The sequence below is a fragment of the Phyllostomus discolor genome, chromosome 1, assembly GCF_004126475.2.
Source record: "Phyllostomus discolor isolate MPI-MPIP mPhyDis1 chromosome 1, mPhyDis1.pri.v3, whole genome shotgun sequence".
Taxonomy (NCBI): Eukaryota; Metazoa; Chordata; class Mammalia; order Chiroptera; family Phyllostomidae; genus Phyllostomus; species Phyllostomus discolor.
In genome coordinates, this window is record NC_040903.2 from 130,145,976 (window position 1) to 130,162,974 (window position 16,999).

Genomic DNA, 16,999 nt, shown 5'->3' on the forward strand with positions numbered 1-16,999 from the left:
TGTACAAGAGGCAGCCAGTTGATGTTTCTCTCTCACATTGATGTTTCTCCCTCACATTGATGTTTCTCCCTCTCTCTTTCTCTCCCTCCCACTTCCTCTCTCTCTAAAATCAATCATCGTATCCTTGGGTGAGGATTAAAAAATACATATTATCTGTGTCATCAGGTTATCATTAGGATAAAATGAGATAATCCACATAAAATGTTAACTCTGCCTAGTGCATATTACATTCTCAGTACGTTAGTGACTACTCTGTTGGGGGAAAGTAATGAGATCATTTCTTGGCATTTAAGCACTTACTAGCCTAGGTATTTACCCCCTAAAATACACTCAACCAAATGGTGCTACACAGTTAGTAGAATGAGAAATGAAAAGTAAGTAGAAGTAGATCTAATAATACAGTTCTCGTCACAACTGTGCTCAGATTGCATCAGGATTCCTCAACTCAAGCCAGTGCCTCACCTGCTAGATTGCATGGGTGGTGCAGTAACAGCCTCCCTAATGAAGAAGAGTGCAGTGACTAGAGCAAATGCATGTGTGTGATGTTACCGTTGTTGTTTGTTGTTGTTGTTGTTGCTGTTGTTGTGGTTAAAACTGATGAAACTTGGGTAGATATATAGACTGAAAAGAAAGAGGCAGTGAGGAAACGCAGGCAAGGGAGGTGTTTGATAGATCCAGAGCCTAAAGCTGAAGGAACTCACATGACAAGATGAGCCTCACTCAGATAAAGCAGACCAGAGTCCTCCACTGAGGGGAAAGGGAAGGGCATTAGGAAGCTGTAAAAGCAGATAAGTATGTAGGAAGGGCATGAGAATGAGTGGAATCTCCTTGTTGGTTTTTATTCTCTCTGTCAAATATGAGCTGAGGTCTCCTGCAGAGGTTAGAGTTGGGGGAGGACGGAAAGGGAGCAGAAAGGCTAAATAGCTAGTGGGAAGGTCCCAAGAGCTCCAAAATATTCCTTGCTGCAATAAGTCATTTAGATGGCATTCCTGATTTGTCTTCTTGGCAGATTCTTAAAAATTTGCAGCCATTTGGAGATAATTAGTTTTCCAAATAGCTCCCACTCCAAGAGAACCAATATTGTATTCTTTTAATGCAGGCTTTTATAAATAGCAATAAAACATTCTGCCACCTAATCATAAAGAAGATACCCACATAAAGTCCTCCCTTCATTGGAAATGGAGATGTTATCCTCTAAAACTATGTTGCAAATATAGTTCCTCCAATACATTGTGAGTTCCTACTAAATGACTGTCTCTTGGGAGGGAGAGGAAAAGCTGAGGTTAAAAGCTCTTGTTTTTAAAACCAAGAAGATATTTTTTTCTAAGCAATTAGCTTTTTTTAGGGGACAAACAAGATTTTTTAAATGAAAAACTGTACAGGAAATACAAATATAGAAAAGTAAAAAAATGTAAATATATATGCTGAAAGGCAATCACCTTTGCTATTTTTCCAATTTAATCTTTTAGCCAAAGAGTGTAGTTTGAGCTAATGAATAAAAAGTTCAAACAGCTGAGCAGAGATAATAAAAAATATAAAAATAAATTGAGAGAAATGAGGAAAGCATTGGAACAAACCATTTTGTAGATGGAATTTATGCTGAAGGCCTTATGTAGGCCAGAACTGGAAACACAGCTGAAAGCTTGAAGGTACAGTGATAAAAAAACACATTTAAGGCAATGAAACAGCTCTATAGGGGTCTAATCACATGTGCCTAAGAGGATTAGAGCTTTAACAAATACACCACTGCTTTAGAGCAAATCAAAAACAAAATGAAAGCACTAGGTTCCAAAAGGAACCAGAGATCCACTTGATATGAAAAAAAGATAATTTTTAATGTAGAAAAAATAATAATTGCTGTTTTTAAATCAGTACTCAGTCTCTCTTTGTAACTGAATGCAGGTCTGGCTGCCTGCCGAGGAAAGCCAAACTCACAAGATGGGTGCTGGTGAGAAGGAAAGTGGTTTATTCAAGTGCCGGCACCTAAGGAGATGGGGGACTTTTGTCCCAAGGCCCATCTTAACATCTCAGTGCAGGCAGAGGTCTTTATAAGGAAGGAGAGAGAAAGCAGAACAAAAATATTAAGCAGAGGAGGGTTGAAAATTTATCTACGTGCAGCTCCAACTGGTGTAGCCCAGTGGGTTGGGCGTCATCTCGCAAACCAAAGTGTTGCCAGTTACATTTTCAGTCAGGGCACATGTATGGGTAGCAAGCCAGATTCCCAGTTAGAGGCGAGCAAGAGGCAACCAATTGGCGGTTTTCTTGCACATTGATGTTTCTCTCCCTCTCTTTCTTCCTCTCTTTCTCCCTCCTTTCCCCCCTTTAAAAGTAAATGAATAGAATCTTTAAAAAGAAAGGACAATTTATCTACATGCAGACCAGCACAGTCCACTCCCATAAGGACCTCAAAATTGGTCGAGTGATGCTCTGGAAGTGCATCATCTTGGTTTTCATTATCCTGGTTCTCTGGTTGAAGGTCAGCAGCTCTCCCAGAGCTGGGATGACATAAGGTCGAAGTTGTATCTTTTTAAGTTAGCTCTTATGATTCTTATACAAATATGCTGTTAATTTACAAGCTGCGTATTAGTCAGAGTCAGCATTGACAGAAACAATGACAAAAGAATGGTGGGGTGGGCCCTGGACAGTATGACTCAGTTGGTTAGGCCTCATCCTGCAAACCAAATAGTGGTAGGTTTGACTCTCTGTCAGGGCACATGCCTGGGTTGCAGATTCACACCCTCCCTTCCCCTCTCTCTGGAATCAATTTAAAAAAATTTTTACATGGTGGGGTGAGTTACATATTCCCACTTACATCTCTAATGTTTGTTGCTAAATTTTTCCTCAAGTCATTATATAATTAAATTTATTTCAATAAAAATATCTAAGTTATATGAACCCAGGCCAGAAAAATTTATCAAAAGTACATGTATACATATATATAGAAGATATCAATTCATTATTTTTTAAATCTTGTTTCATTAAAAGGACCTATAGGTAATAATCTGTAGCAGGTTATTATTGTTTTAAAATATGTTCAGGGACTTCCGGCCAAGATGGAGGTATAGGTAGACACTCTGTGCCTCCTTGCACAACCAAAATAAGAACAACAACAATTTAAAAACAAAAAACAACCAGTAGTGACAGAAAATTGAACTGTATGGAAGTCCAACAACCAAGAAGTTAAAGTAGACACATACATCCAGACCGGTAGGAGGGGCAGAGTCTGGCAGCCGGGATGGAGAAGGGTCATGGCAGGGCAGCTGCCAGACCCCAGGTGTGCAAAGCGGCAGCTGCTGGACCCAGCAAGGAGGCAGATTGCGGAGGGGCACTGTGAGGAAGGCAGCTGACGGACCAGGTGGTCCCACATCACACACAGATAAACCAGACAAAACTGGGGAGCAAGACAGACTGCTCAACCCAAGGTCCAAATGCCAGGAAATAAAACCTCAAAACACCAATTGAAAACACCTGTGGGGGTTAAAGTGCCAGGAGAAACTTCCAGCCTCATAGGAGAGTTCGTTGAAGAGACACACAGGATCCCAGGATGTACACAAACTCACCCATATGAGAATCAGCACCAGAAGGGCCTGATTTGCTTGTGGGAAGCAAGGGAAGTGACTAAAATCCAGCAGAGAGTGGAGCAAGCACCATTGTTCCCTCCTGGACCCCTGCCCCACATACAGCGTCACAACCCAGCAACTAAGCTGACCTGCCCTGGTGAATACCTAAGGCTCTGCCCCTCACTACATAACAGGCACATCAAGACAAAAAAAAAAGTGGCCCAAATGGAGGAACAGATCAAAGCTTCAGAAAAAATACAACTAAGTGACGAAGAGATAGCCAACCTATCATATGCACAGTTCAAAACACTGGTAATCAGGATGCTCACAGAATTAGTTGAATTTGGGTGCACATTAGATAAAAAAATGAAGGCTACACTAAGTGAAATGAAGGAAAATGTACAGGGAACCAAAAGTGATGGGAAGGAAACTGGGACTCAAATCAGTGGAGTGGAGTGGACCAGAAGGAAGAAAGAAACAACCAATCAAAAAAGAATGAAGAAATAAGAATTCAAAAAAATGAGGAGAGTCTTAGGGAACCTCCAGGACACCTTTAAATGTTCCAACATCTGAATTGCAGGGGTACCAGAAGGAGAAGAGGAAAAGCAACAAGTGGAAAAGTTATTTGAACAAATAATAAAGGAGAACTTTCCCATTCTGGCAAAGGAAATAGACTTCCAGGAAGTTCAGGAGGCCCAAAGAGTCCCAAAGAAGTTGGACCCAAGGAGGAACACACCAAGGCACATCATAATTACACTACCCAAGATTAAAGATAAGGAGAGAATCTTAAAAGTAGCAAGACAAAATGAGAGAGTTACCTATAAAGGAGTTCCCATAAGTCTGTCAGTTGATTTCTCAAAAGAGACCTTATAGGCAAGAAGGGGCTGGGAAGAAGTATTCCAAGTCATGAAAGGCAAGGACCTACATCCAAGATTGCTCTATCCAGCAAAGCTTTCATTTAGAATGGAAGGACAAATAAAGTGCTTCTCAGATAAGGTCAAGTTAAAGGAGTTCATCATCACCAAGTCCTTATTATATGAAATGTTAAAGGGGCTTATCTAAGAAAAAGAAGATAAAAATACCTGTACAGTAAAATGACAGCAAACTCACAATTATTAACAACGACACCTAAAACAAACACAAAAACAAGGTAAGCAAATAACTAGAACAGAACCACAGAAATGGAGATCACATGTATGGTTATGAACAGGGGAATGGGAGGGGAAGAAAGGGGGAAAAGGTACGGAGAATAAGTAGCATAGATGGTAGGTAGAAAGTAGACAGGGGGAGTGTAAGAATAGTATGGGAAATGTAGAAGCCAAGAACTTATGTGTATAACACATGTACATGAACTAAAGTGGGGGAATGTGGGTGGGAGATGGTATGCAGGGTGGAGGGGAATTAAGGGAAAAAATGGGACAACTGTAATAGCATAATCAATAAAGTATATTTAAAAATGAAAATTAAATTTAAAAAATGTGCAGCTACTTTCTGCAGGATTATACTTTCTTACTATAAGAATGTCAGTTTCTCACTATAAGAATGGCAATGAGACCAATGAAATGTGAGAAGTGGCATGTGTCTGTGCAGAAAGGAGTTAATATAGGAGGTCTGAGGCTGCTAGGTTTAGAAAGACCTACTTGGAAGGTCTGCCCTTGGCTGGCATTGGGGAGCTTGGTTTTAGAAAGGTCCCCATCACTCTCTCAAAAGAATGCCTAACTGCGAGACAGGCTGAGCCTCTCTTAAATGGATGAGGATACTCTCCACTTATTTTTTAAGCCTCTCCTAGACAAGTTTAAAGCTTCTCTTCAGGTACTCCCCAAAGATCTCTGCTCTTCACCTATGTGAAGAATCCAGCCCTATGTAAGCCAGACGCAGGCAGCAGTTCAGGGGGCTATAAATTTTGTTAGTGTGTGCTTTCTCGGTGCATCAAGCTCCCTCCCTCTCCTCTTTCCCTCCATTTTGTTTTTAGTAAACCTCTTCTATTTAGTCTATTTCACCTCCTCTTTTGATTTCTATCTTGAGGTGATGGTGCAAAAATCCCTTTGCCAGTGACAACTGTACCCAAACTGTTAATGCAAACAACGTGGCTTAGCTGAACACAAGAGTCCAGAAGTGTGGTTATGTCCTAGGCAGAAGGTGCCTACATGGTCGTTCCCCAGTAAAAACCCTGTGTGCCAAGTCTCCAATGAGCTTCCCTGGTACATAGCATTGCACCTACAGTGTCACAGTTTGATTCTGAGGCATTAAGCACATCCTATGTGATGCTGCAGGGGGAGGAGTCCTGGAAGCTTTGCTCCTGGTTTCCTCCAGACTTCGTCCCATGCATTTTTTCCTTTGTTGATTTTGCTTCATATCCTTTCACCGTAATAAATCATCACCATATGCTGTGAGTCCTAGAGAATCACCAAATCTTGAGGTGTTCTTAGGGTGTCTGACATAGTGTCACTTCCAGGAAGTCCTTCATGACTTTTTCTCTGCTCTCCTGACAACTGTCACTGCTCCAGCTGGAGGCTGGTCTCTGCCTTCTGCATCTTGGAGTGACAACATGATAGAAGCATGGCAACCTGAACCTGACTAACATGAGCAAAAGGAAACTTCAGAGACCATAAGCCTTTAAGATTTGGGAGTTTTCATTACTATCGCACAACATAGCCTTTGCTGACTGATATGTAATCCCAGCAACATGTGTACATAGTTTTTTCCTCTTCTAAAACCTTTTCTCTTTAACTTGACAATTCCAAAACCCTATGAAGTATGGAGGTCAGGTGGTGATATCTCTATGATAGAGACCAGTTGGATCCTTATGTTGTTCCCCAACATCATATGACATTAGATGAATACATCACTACTCAACCTGAAGCATGGTTTCATAGAATTGCCCATGTAAGAAACAGACGAACAGCAAATTATTTGTACTCTGGAGCATACACAGTTACAATTTGTATTTGAGGTTCCTATTAGTATTTGTTTACTGGGTGTTTTAGTCTATTTTTATTTTTTTAGTGATTGCTTTTGGTTTTTATTTGTTTGTTTGTTTGTTTGTTTTTTCTGTCCACAACACCTTAATAATAGGCACAGATGTCTTTCCAGGCTTCTGGTTGTCCATCAATTTGATATGCTCTGGTGGCTAAGTCTCACTGAGGTGATCTCATAGGACTACAATTAAATTAGTAGTCTCATAGGACTACTTAAATTAGATATGATTTATGCCACATGGCCTAGGTTTTAAATCATATTAAATCAAACATAGCCTTAAAATTTGATGAAACACTATTAATTCTATATCATTGTATATCAAATTACTCTAAAATATATTAGCTTAGAATAACAGTAAGAATTTATTAATTCTCACTACTTTAGTCAGTCAGAATTCAAGAAAATCTTAGCTGAATGGCTCTGGCTCAGGACATCTCATTAGTTTGCAGCCAAGACTTTGACTAAGGCTGGAGTCATCTTCAGGCTTGACTGAGAATGAAGAATCTACTTTTGTGGTGGTTTGTTCCAATGGTTGGCAAGTGAGCACTGTCCTTTGCAAACAGGCCTTAATTTCTCACCACATCTGCTTTTCATGGGGCTGCTTGGGCATCCTTGTGACATGACAACCCAGCTTCCTTCAGGGTATGTGATCCAAAAGAAAGCAAAGAGGAATCCATAGTACCTTTGTTGCCTTTTTCCCATAAGTCATACAACACCATTTCTGCCACATTTTATTTATTAGAAGTGTGTCACTGAGCCCAGTTCACATTCAAGAGGAGAGAACTAAACTTCGTTTTGAAAAGTGTCAAAAAATCTGTGAACATATTTTAAAACTGGCACATACAAGTAGGTAATTATTAATCACTATGTTCAGTTCTCCCTAACTGTGGACACAGTGTAGACATGGCATTTCCTGCTTCTGTATGGTAGGTGGGGCCATGTAACTAGATCTGGCCAATGACTTGTGAGTGGACTAGTCAATAAATACTTCTGGAAAATTGGCTCTTTATATGGCAAAAAAAAGAAAAAAGACATTCTTACTTTATGTCATTTGCACAGAAAAGTGCAGATGAAATAAAGGAGAAACATCAGTAATGTAAACATTTTTCAAATAAAATTGCTAATATTTTGTGACATTTGAGAAGACACCAAAAAATATCAAAATAAAATTTCTCTTCAACAAAAGATATAGCCAACAAAGTGAAAGGGAAAACATGAAAGAAGAAAAGACATAGGCAACACATGTAATCAGCAAAGAATCCAGGGTATAGAAAAAAGTCATAAAAAATCATCAGGAAAATAGTAAACTAGTGAAAATATCAATAAATAATTCATGCAATTCGACAAGTCACAGAAGAAGAGACAAATGATGTTCAGCATCACTAATAATCCAGGGAAATGGAAAATAAACTACAATGAGATACCATTTTATACTTATCAGGTTTGAAAAAATGAATAAATCTGAGAACATAAACTCCTAGCCAGGTGGCAATTTGCTGGTGTGAATGTAAATCATTACAAGTACTGCAGAGAGCAACTGAACAAGAGCAGTAAACCTAAGGCATAAATGGTCTGTGAGCCAGAAGTTCCACTTCTTGTTCCACGTTCCTGCAGAATCAAAAGGGCTATGTGCACAAGCAGACACATGCAAGGATGCTCACAGAAGCACTGTTTAGAATAATGAGAACCTGGAAATGTCAACATTTTTTAAATGTGAAATGGAATGTAATACAGCAGTTAAAATAAATAAACTAAATCTCCTTTTACCAACATGTTAACACACCATGTTAGTAAAATCTCAAAAGTCAATAATAAGTGATGAAGCTTTGCAAAATGACATTCATAGTTTAATTGCGTTTCTGTAAATTTTAAAACATGTAAAACCATACCATATAATGTTATTAAATAAATTATATGTTGAAAAGATTAAAAACCTGTATGCATTTCAAACTCGAAGTTACTTCTGGGGGATAATATGGGCAAAGGGATTGCAAAGTGTAAAGCCGGTTTACATATAAGGCCCTTTTTTTCCTATATATTTTCTAAAAAGAGATATGAGGCAGATGTAGCAAAATGTTACCATCTGCTTAATACTGGTAGTGAATGTGGGTGATTATTTTTCAACCTTTTCAGTGTGTTTGGAGAATTTCAAAGTCGAACACTAAAATTTTATTCTAAGAAAACTACTGCACTAGATTATTTCAATTTCTTACTGTATTAAAATCTGTGACTCTAGTGGGGAGAGGGTTCATTGTTAAATTATGAGTGATTTGTAAGTTCCTGGCCTTTTTAAATAACCTAATTTAGCAACTCCTACAAGATGAATTCTGTGTACAACACGCCAAAGCTAGAGCCCCAGAGCAATACTCACTGATGCCTGTGGCCCAGAAAAGTTGTCTAGACACTCAAAGTTGTGTCCCTTCACAAGAGAGTACCATTATCTCAGCTGTGGAAAATATCATTCAAATCATTTGTCTATATATCCTCACAAGTATCAAAATGGTGTGCACTCACAGAGCATTTCTGTGATGTCAAACCAGCTGACATAAGATAAGTTCTTGTTTCAAAAGCAGTTCATTCAAGGTATTTAATCCTCACTTTCCCAAGAAATCAACCCAATCACGTTTGAGTTTTCTCTTTTTTAAGTGTTTTTACTTTAAAAAATTTATTATAATGAATATACATAACATGAAATCTACCATTTTAACTATCTGAGAATACAATTCAGTGGCATTAAATATACTCACGCTGTTATGTAACAATGCAGCCACTACCCATCCCTAGCACTTTCTCATCTTCCCAAATTCAAACTCTGAACCCTCCCCATTCCCCCCACAACCAGCCCTTGGCAATCACCACTCTACTCCCAGACTAATTTTTGACTCAGTTTCTCTTTCACTTAATAAAGGAGAGAGTCCATTGCTGACTAGTGAGATTGTATATATGCAGGCCTTCATATTTATATATACATATATATGAATATATATATGATTAAGTTTATTGAAGAAATGGTAAGAGAAAATAGGGCTGCAGGAAGAAAAGAGGTGGAGTCACAACTAGATAGGGGTTTTTCTACTGGGCCTGCTATCCACACGTCTCAGCAGCCCTATCATGGACCTGCCTGATTCTTTCACATCTGTGGTGAAGAAAAAGTTTTGAGTTATTGTATTCTCTGATTATTACTAATGTAAACACGATTCTATATTATTTTCTTTCTGGCCTCCTAGTTGAATGTTCTCACTAGTGTTAATAATGTTAAAGTTGATTTTCTTGACTATTCAGGATTAGAAACATATCTACAATAATAAGAATCAGATTTTGTTTTTTCCAAAAGTTATAACTCTATTTGCTATTCTTGCATTTATATTTTTCTTTGGCTAAAATTTCCAATACTATATTCAGCAGCAGCACTGAGTTTAATGAGAGTACCCCCATCATTTTATCAGTAAATACTCTTTATAAAAGTTTATCTACCTATAATTATAAATTATGATAGGACGAACTTCTCTATCTATTAAAATATCTAATTTCCCACAAAGCAAAAGGAAATTTAAAAAGAAGTAGAGTTGGAGAAAGACTCTATTCCCAACTTCCAGCCAACTCTCCTGCAGTGGTGAGCAGTCACAGTGGGGCTGGGGGTCTGTCCCAGGCCTCTCATGCTCAGCCTTGTGCTGCAGAGTGAAGACTTAATTCCAAGGTCAAGGCACAACATCTGAAATTCATTGCCAGTGTTACCAAACAGCAAGTGGGGTCCTGCTGCCTGTCACCACTCTCTAGGCAAAATTCCAGAGGTGAAGATTTGGTGATAAAGTAAAGGAGTCTTTAATTCAAAAACTACACAATTTTGGAATAACAGCTTTCCACAAGCATTAGTCACTTAACCCTATTAATTAAAGTTAAACTCTTTAATTCTTTAGTTACAGCTTTAATCATTTAAGCCTATCATTTAAGGCTAAACTTTTTAATACCTGAGTTCTTCTATCATTTCCCCCTGTTAATTTTTAATTATTTTATTTCTATAGGAGTATTTTATAAATTAAAACACCATAAGATACCATAGCTACACAATTTTGGAAGAATGGTAGGTTTCTGCCTCAGAGCCTATTACTTCTAGCACCCTCAAAGAATAAACCTGCCACCCTCTGCCAGGCCAGCCTAATCCTAGGCTGTGCCTGGAATTCCTTTCCATGCAAAATCCATCCAAAATACCATCCTATGGGAAATATGGGCAGCTGCAGACAACCATCCAGGCATCCTCAAGAAAGAGAGAGCCAGAGACCAGTCTCTACCCTCTTTTTATTTTAAATCTTCTGGCCCATAATTCCATGTACTCTGGAGGCATTCAGCTTCTGAGCCAATTCCGTCCTAGTTTACCATTGCTTCAATCAACCTCCTCTTATGGTCCCTCCTTACTCCTCCCCAGTGATCTGATCAGATCTCTCTGTATCGCCAGGACTGTGATGGTGCAGGAAGGGAGTGTGGAAGGTGCATACAGGACCCTAAGCAGAATCTTCATAACAGATGGGCTCATTAAGGACATCAAGCAACACCAGTACTATGTGAAGCTGATGACAGAGAAAAAGCTGTGAAATCTGTCAGAGGATCTACAATGTGGAAATGATTCATATTGAATTATTATGAATGAAAAATGCACATAAAATTCCATCATACCCCAATTTCCCAAGGAAGGTTTTGCAGAGAATGGAAAATATGTGAATTATACTTTGGCTATCACTGGCACTACCTGGACACAGCTGAATTACAGGAAGCTGTGAAATTGCCCTCTCCCCCAATTTTTTTGAAATCTACCAGTTCCTGTTTTGCTGACAGAAGAAAGGTCCAGCTTTATCTCAAGAGTAAGAATCTTGTTATATCTCTAACCACATTTTGGGCTGGATGGGATAAACAGTATAGATAAGCATGCAATCTTCCAGATGCTTATCCTGAATAAATCTCCAAACTTTGAAGGCACTGCCAGAGAGCTAATCTTTTCAGCTTTCAGCTCAAGTATAATGAACAATGAAATGGAAAGCTGGTCTATTTCCCAGTTTCTTTTCCCTCATTATAGCACAATACCAGGAGCAACATGAATGTAAGCTACAGTGTTTCTGCATTGGATGTGATTGTGTCTTGATGAGAAGGCTCTGCCCAGGGAACTCCCCCAGTCATCACAGATGAGAAAAATGCCCAACTCGTGATTTGCTTGGGAAGGAAAGGCGACCAGTCCCTCAAAGGAGAAAGGTCCTGAATACCTTCTACCCTGTGTTTTTATTGGGTTCAGAGATACTGCTCAGAGATACATAGCATGTACATAAAGCTCATCAAACAGTGTCTAAAAAGCTGCAGTCATGAAAAATTGACATCATTTACAGATAATAGTTGAAGAAACACAGGGATTGTCTTTGGTCAAGGTTGGCTTTAGCTCAAGCATCTGTTTCACAGCAACAGGGCAGGGCAGGTCTGTATATTCTTTCTCTGGCCAGATTCACCCCCAGGTGATCCAGTACAAAGTCTTTGGCATAGTTCCCAGGTTGAGTCAGGCAGGGAGAGCAAAGCAGCCAAGAGACTAGGAGACTTGCAGGAAGACTGAGGACTCAGGCTATGAAAAAGCCAAGTGAGGGTCTTTCTGCCCCTTCTCTGAAGACCCCTAAGTCCTTCCCTGATGGTCCATCACAACAGTGCCTGTCTTAGGTTGTCCCTCCTCCTTTGAGGGATCTTACCCATCATTGACTAACCAGTCATCTGCCTGGGCCAAGCAGGGGAAAGTGAGGGAGGCAGGGGCTGCACTCCTGCCAGGAGCTAATGTCTTGCCTCTTTAGTGGCTCATGTCCCCAAGGCATTTTGCCTTGAAGATATATAACATGAGAAAAACAACATGAAGATATATAACAGAGGTAACAGAGGGTGGAGGGTAAGAATTAAAACAAGGCAAATTGGTTTTATAACTTAATTGTCATTAGAAAACCAGGCTAATGAAATGCATTTCCCTCTAATGGCTTTCATTTCAGGATGCTGTGTGGTTTTCCCTGAAATGGGATAAATTTTGCTTTACAAATCATTTTGATCTCCTCTCGTTGTCACATTCTAATTTTGCTGAGTGACTGGCTGTACGTTGACTACATGATGGAGAGTTCTCACCACCATTATTACCAGGGATTGGAAAATATGACTGAAATTATATCTTTCACTAAGAATTCTGTGACTTAATTTTCTTGTAGTTTAATTGGTATGGGAAATAGGAAATAATATGTTGCTTTATATTCCCATAGGCTTGCATGCACAATGCCTAATAGAATCTGCCCTGGCTAGGTACCCTTAAATATTGATTTGGTATTGAATGAATGAATGAATGATAGGCAAATAATAGAAAGTGGTTTAAAGAAATAATCATGAGGTTTGGGCTTATTACAATAGACAATTTATGACTAGCATAATTTTAGTAATTTCTTCCTTAATTATTTGGCTCACATCAACAACACAGTCAGTATTGTGGAGACTTGCAAACCTCTGCTACTGAAAGAGAGCTATTCTGTGCCCTTGGATGAAGAGGACATTTTTTGACAAAGGTACACTCACTCACACACATACACATGCTCATTCACACAGACACTGTTGGGAGCCATCCTGTCTGGTTTCAGGGCCTTTTGTCCCATGGCTAGAGCTGAGTGAAAAGTATGGTAGTATAAAAGTATCTGAGTATGGTAGGTATATATTCAATACAGCTATATGATTTCATGTGCATAACCATATGATGGTGTTAATTTTCAAGCTGCTACCATGTTGGGAACATGACCAGTGGAAAATTAAAAATGTATGCATGTGTCTGTGTTAGCATGAGTGCATGCATATATGTAGAGAGACAAACAGGAGGAAAGATGACTAGGAAGACAAGAAGCAAGATGGGAAACAGTTTGAAATGAAATAAAATAATAAAAATCCTTCATGAGTTTGTATTAGTTAAAACTTGATAGTAGAAATTGTGAGGTTTAAAGACAAAAATGAAATGATTTTTTTCTATTTATTTAGGGGTGCTTTTAAAATGTTTTAAAATATTTTACATTTCATATTATCTTGTAGTATAACAGTTAGGCCAACAATTTGCAACCTTTTGCTTCTCATGGCACACATAGCTAATTACTAAAATTCTATAGCATGACCAAAAATATGTTTTTGCTAATATGACAAAAAAATAGGTATAACTTTTATTGATTTATAATAATAATAATAATAACCCACTTTTTTGCTCCAGAGCGACTTTTTAAAAAACCAGATGCCTATAGTTTGTATATAAGGATTTCTGGTACCAAGAATTAACCGATCAGATGCAGCCTTATTATGAGATGTGGCCAATAAGATGCAACTCTATTATATGACCTATGTATTCATGGTTCAAAACAAGGCATTCACCCTGGATAGCCATTGTTGTGTTGGCTGTTGTCAGTTTTTTATTTGACAGTCTAAGAGAAAAGAGATCAGTGCCCCTGACCAAATAGTCAGGCATTGCATGCTTTAAAAATTCTTGCATCACACTGTCTGAAACTTGCTGGGTTATGTAATCATATACTTTACAAAGTGTTTCCCTTGGTATTTCAAGTATCCACTTGGCACCATACATAGTTATTACAATATTATTGACTATATTCTCTATGCTGTACTTTACATCCCCATGACTATTCCGTAACTATCAATTAGAGTTTTTTAATACCTTCACCTTTTTCATCCAGACCCCAAAACCCCCTACCCTCTGGTAACTATCAGTCTGTTCTCTGTGTCTATGAGTCTGTTTCGATTTTGTTTGTTTTTCTTTTTAGATTCCACATGTAAGTGAAATGATGTGGTATTTGGAAAATGACTTTTTCAATAGATAAACTGAAAATAGATTTGGTTGTGCTTCTTAATCATGAAAATAATTGCAAATCTATCAATAAAGTCATAATTCTATGAATTAAGTGGTTTGGGAGATGCTCTTTATATACAGTTTGGAATGACACCACCACCACCATCTTGGAAAGGCTCAGTGTGTCCTCTTCCCGCAGTCTACAGTACTTGAAGAGTATCTTCAGAGATACCAGAGCCTATAAACTGCTATGTTTTTTACTCTAATATCAGAACACTGAAATAAAGTGAATCCTGAATCTGCAAGTTAAAAGCGTGCACATATCCTTGTGGAAAAACTGTAGAATGACCAACACTGTAATAATTCAGTAAGATTATTAGCCTTCAAGTTTGAGAGTGCACTGCCATCCAGTTCAAAAAGCAAGGTGCTAAAGGCTGATAAAAACAGGCTAGACTTGGAGTATTAGCAAGAACTTTTATATTTTAGATGACAGGGAAATATTATGTGTGTACATATTTATATATGTGTGGAAAATATCTAAAGAATATGCACTATCTCCTTTTAGTTGTGTTGTAGTGGTAGTCTTTGGGGGTTAGAATGTGATCTTGCAGTTTTGTTTTTGGTTATTTTTATTTTATAATTTTCTGCAAACATGTATACATTGTTTTATAGTAATAAAATGTTATGAAAAGCAAAAATAAAATAGTGAAATTATAAACAGTAGTTAAGAAGATAGTGGTGCACACACTAAAAGAAAGGAAACAAGACATAAGAAAATGATATGAATAATTTGATTTTAAATGCAACAGACACCCAAAACAAGAAATAATGGACAAGCCATTTTAAAATGAATAATGGTAAGTACAGAATAATTTTGAAAATAGATATAATGTTAAATAAATTGCAGATACAGAATATAACATACTAGTATTGTGATGCAAAATAAAAATCTATAATTTAACAAACAAAACTTAGGAAATAAACCCCAGAAGACAGGAAAAAAAGACTGCGATTTCTTTTTTTTTTTAATTGCTTTCTTTTTTAATTTTTTTTTCTCAAAGATTTTATTTATTTATTTTTAGGGAGGGAAAGGAGCGGGGAGGGGGGAGAGAGAGAGAGAGAGAGAGAGATCAATGTACGGTTGCTGGGGGTTATGGCCTGCAACCCAGGAATGTACCCTGGCTGAGAATCGAACCTGGGACACTTTGGTTCCCAGCCCGCGCTCAATCCACTGAGCTACGCCAGCCAGGAATTTCTTCATCTTTCATAGGACAGTCATTAGCTTCTATCTGTGAGTGATAAATAAAATAATAGGAACTTAGGGATGTTTCAATGCATAAATACATCCCCAGGAAAAGGAAAAAAATGAAAATTTGGGGAAGCAAGGAAGAATTGATAATATCCCCAATTACTATAGAAAATTATAATAAATATAACACTACAAATCAGAATTTTTGTAATATAACTTAAGCAATACTCAGTAGAAATTTATACCATGTTATGTAATAATACTGAAAATAAGCAAAAACGAGTGGAAAAAATAAATACAGAATGAAAAATATTTTAAGAAAAGTAAAAGTAAAAATTACTTCTATAATTAAATGTAATATAAAAAATAAGGAACAAAGATTAGAGGGTAGTTCTTGAGAACTGGCACTGGAGAAAACAACATGAAAATAGATTAATGGACAGCAAATCTAATAAATACGAAGAAAGAAACCTCGAATATGCAAAATCAGAAAAAGTAAATAGAGAGTAATATTAGCAAAAATATTTTTTTAAACTCTATAGAAACTTGCACTATAGGGATGGATTTCATGTTTGAGAAAAATATTACTAAAATTGATTTCCAAAAGCCAAAATTGACTAATTACACTTAAAAATCTGATCAGATTCTGCTGAGTCTAATAAGAACTCACCCTCTAATGAAAAAAAGCCCAAAGTTTTTAAAAATAAAAAAGTTAAATATATCTATAGACAAAACAGATCATTTCAGTGTTATTTACATTGTTCCAGAACACAAGTGAAAGCCTCCAAGTACTTTTTCTTGAAACAGCATAATATTGACACCCAAATTTGAAAAGATAGCCCACAATAAACACTATAGACCAATCTGGTTTTTAATGAATATTCTAAATAAACCATAGCAAATACATTTTAGTGGCATATTTAAATAAATACAAATACATTATAAGCAAGTGGGTAGGTTTTATTCAGAAAAGCATGATTGATGAAAACCAATAATAGGAAACCAATTACTATAATTCTTTGTAATAGGTAAAGCAAAAAATAAAACCTCCATGTTATTTCTGTAAATAACAAAGAATACTATTTAGTAAAATTCAAAATTTCCTGACTAAATCTGAAAGATAATGCTTAGCAATGGATATATATTTGATAACCAACATTTAATAGAAGCCTACAAGAAACACTCTTAATGGTTAAACATCAACAGCTTACCCATTAAAATCAAGAACAAGGTAAAATATTTTTAAATGTCTTATTCAACATTGTTCTGAAAGTACCAATCAATTTAATTATCTAAGAGAACACAAATAAGAGTTTTAGGGGAAAAAGATGATATGATTCTGTATCTCAACAACCCTAGAGGAGAAAGGGAGGG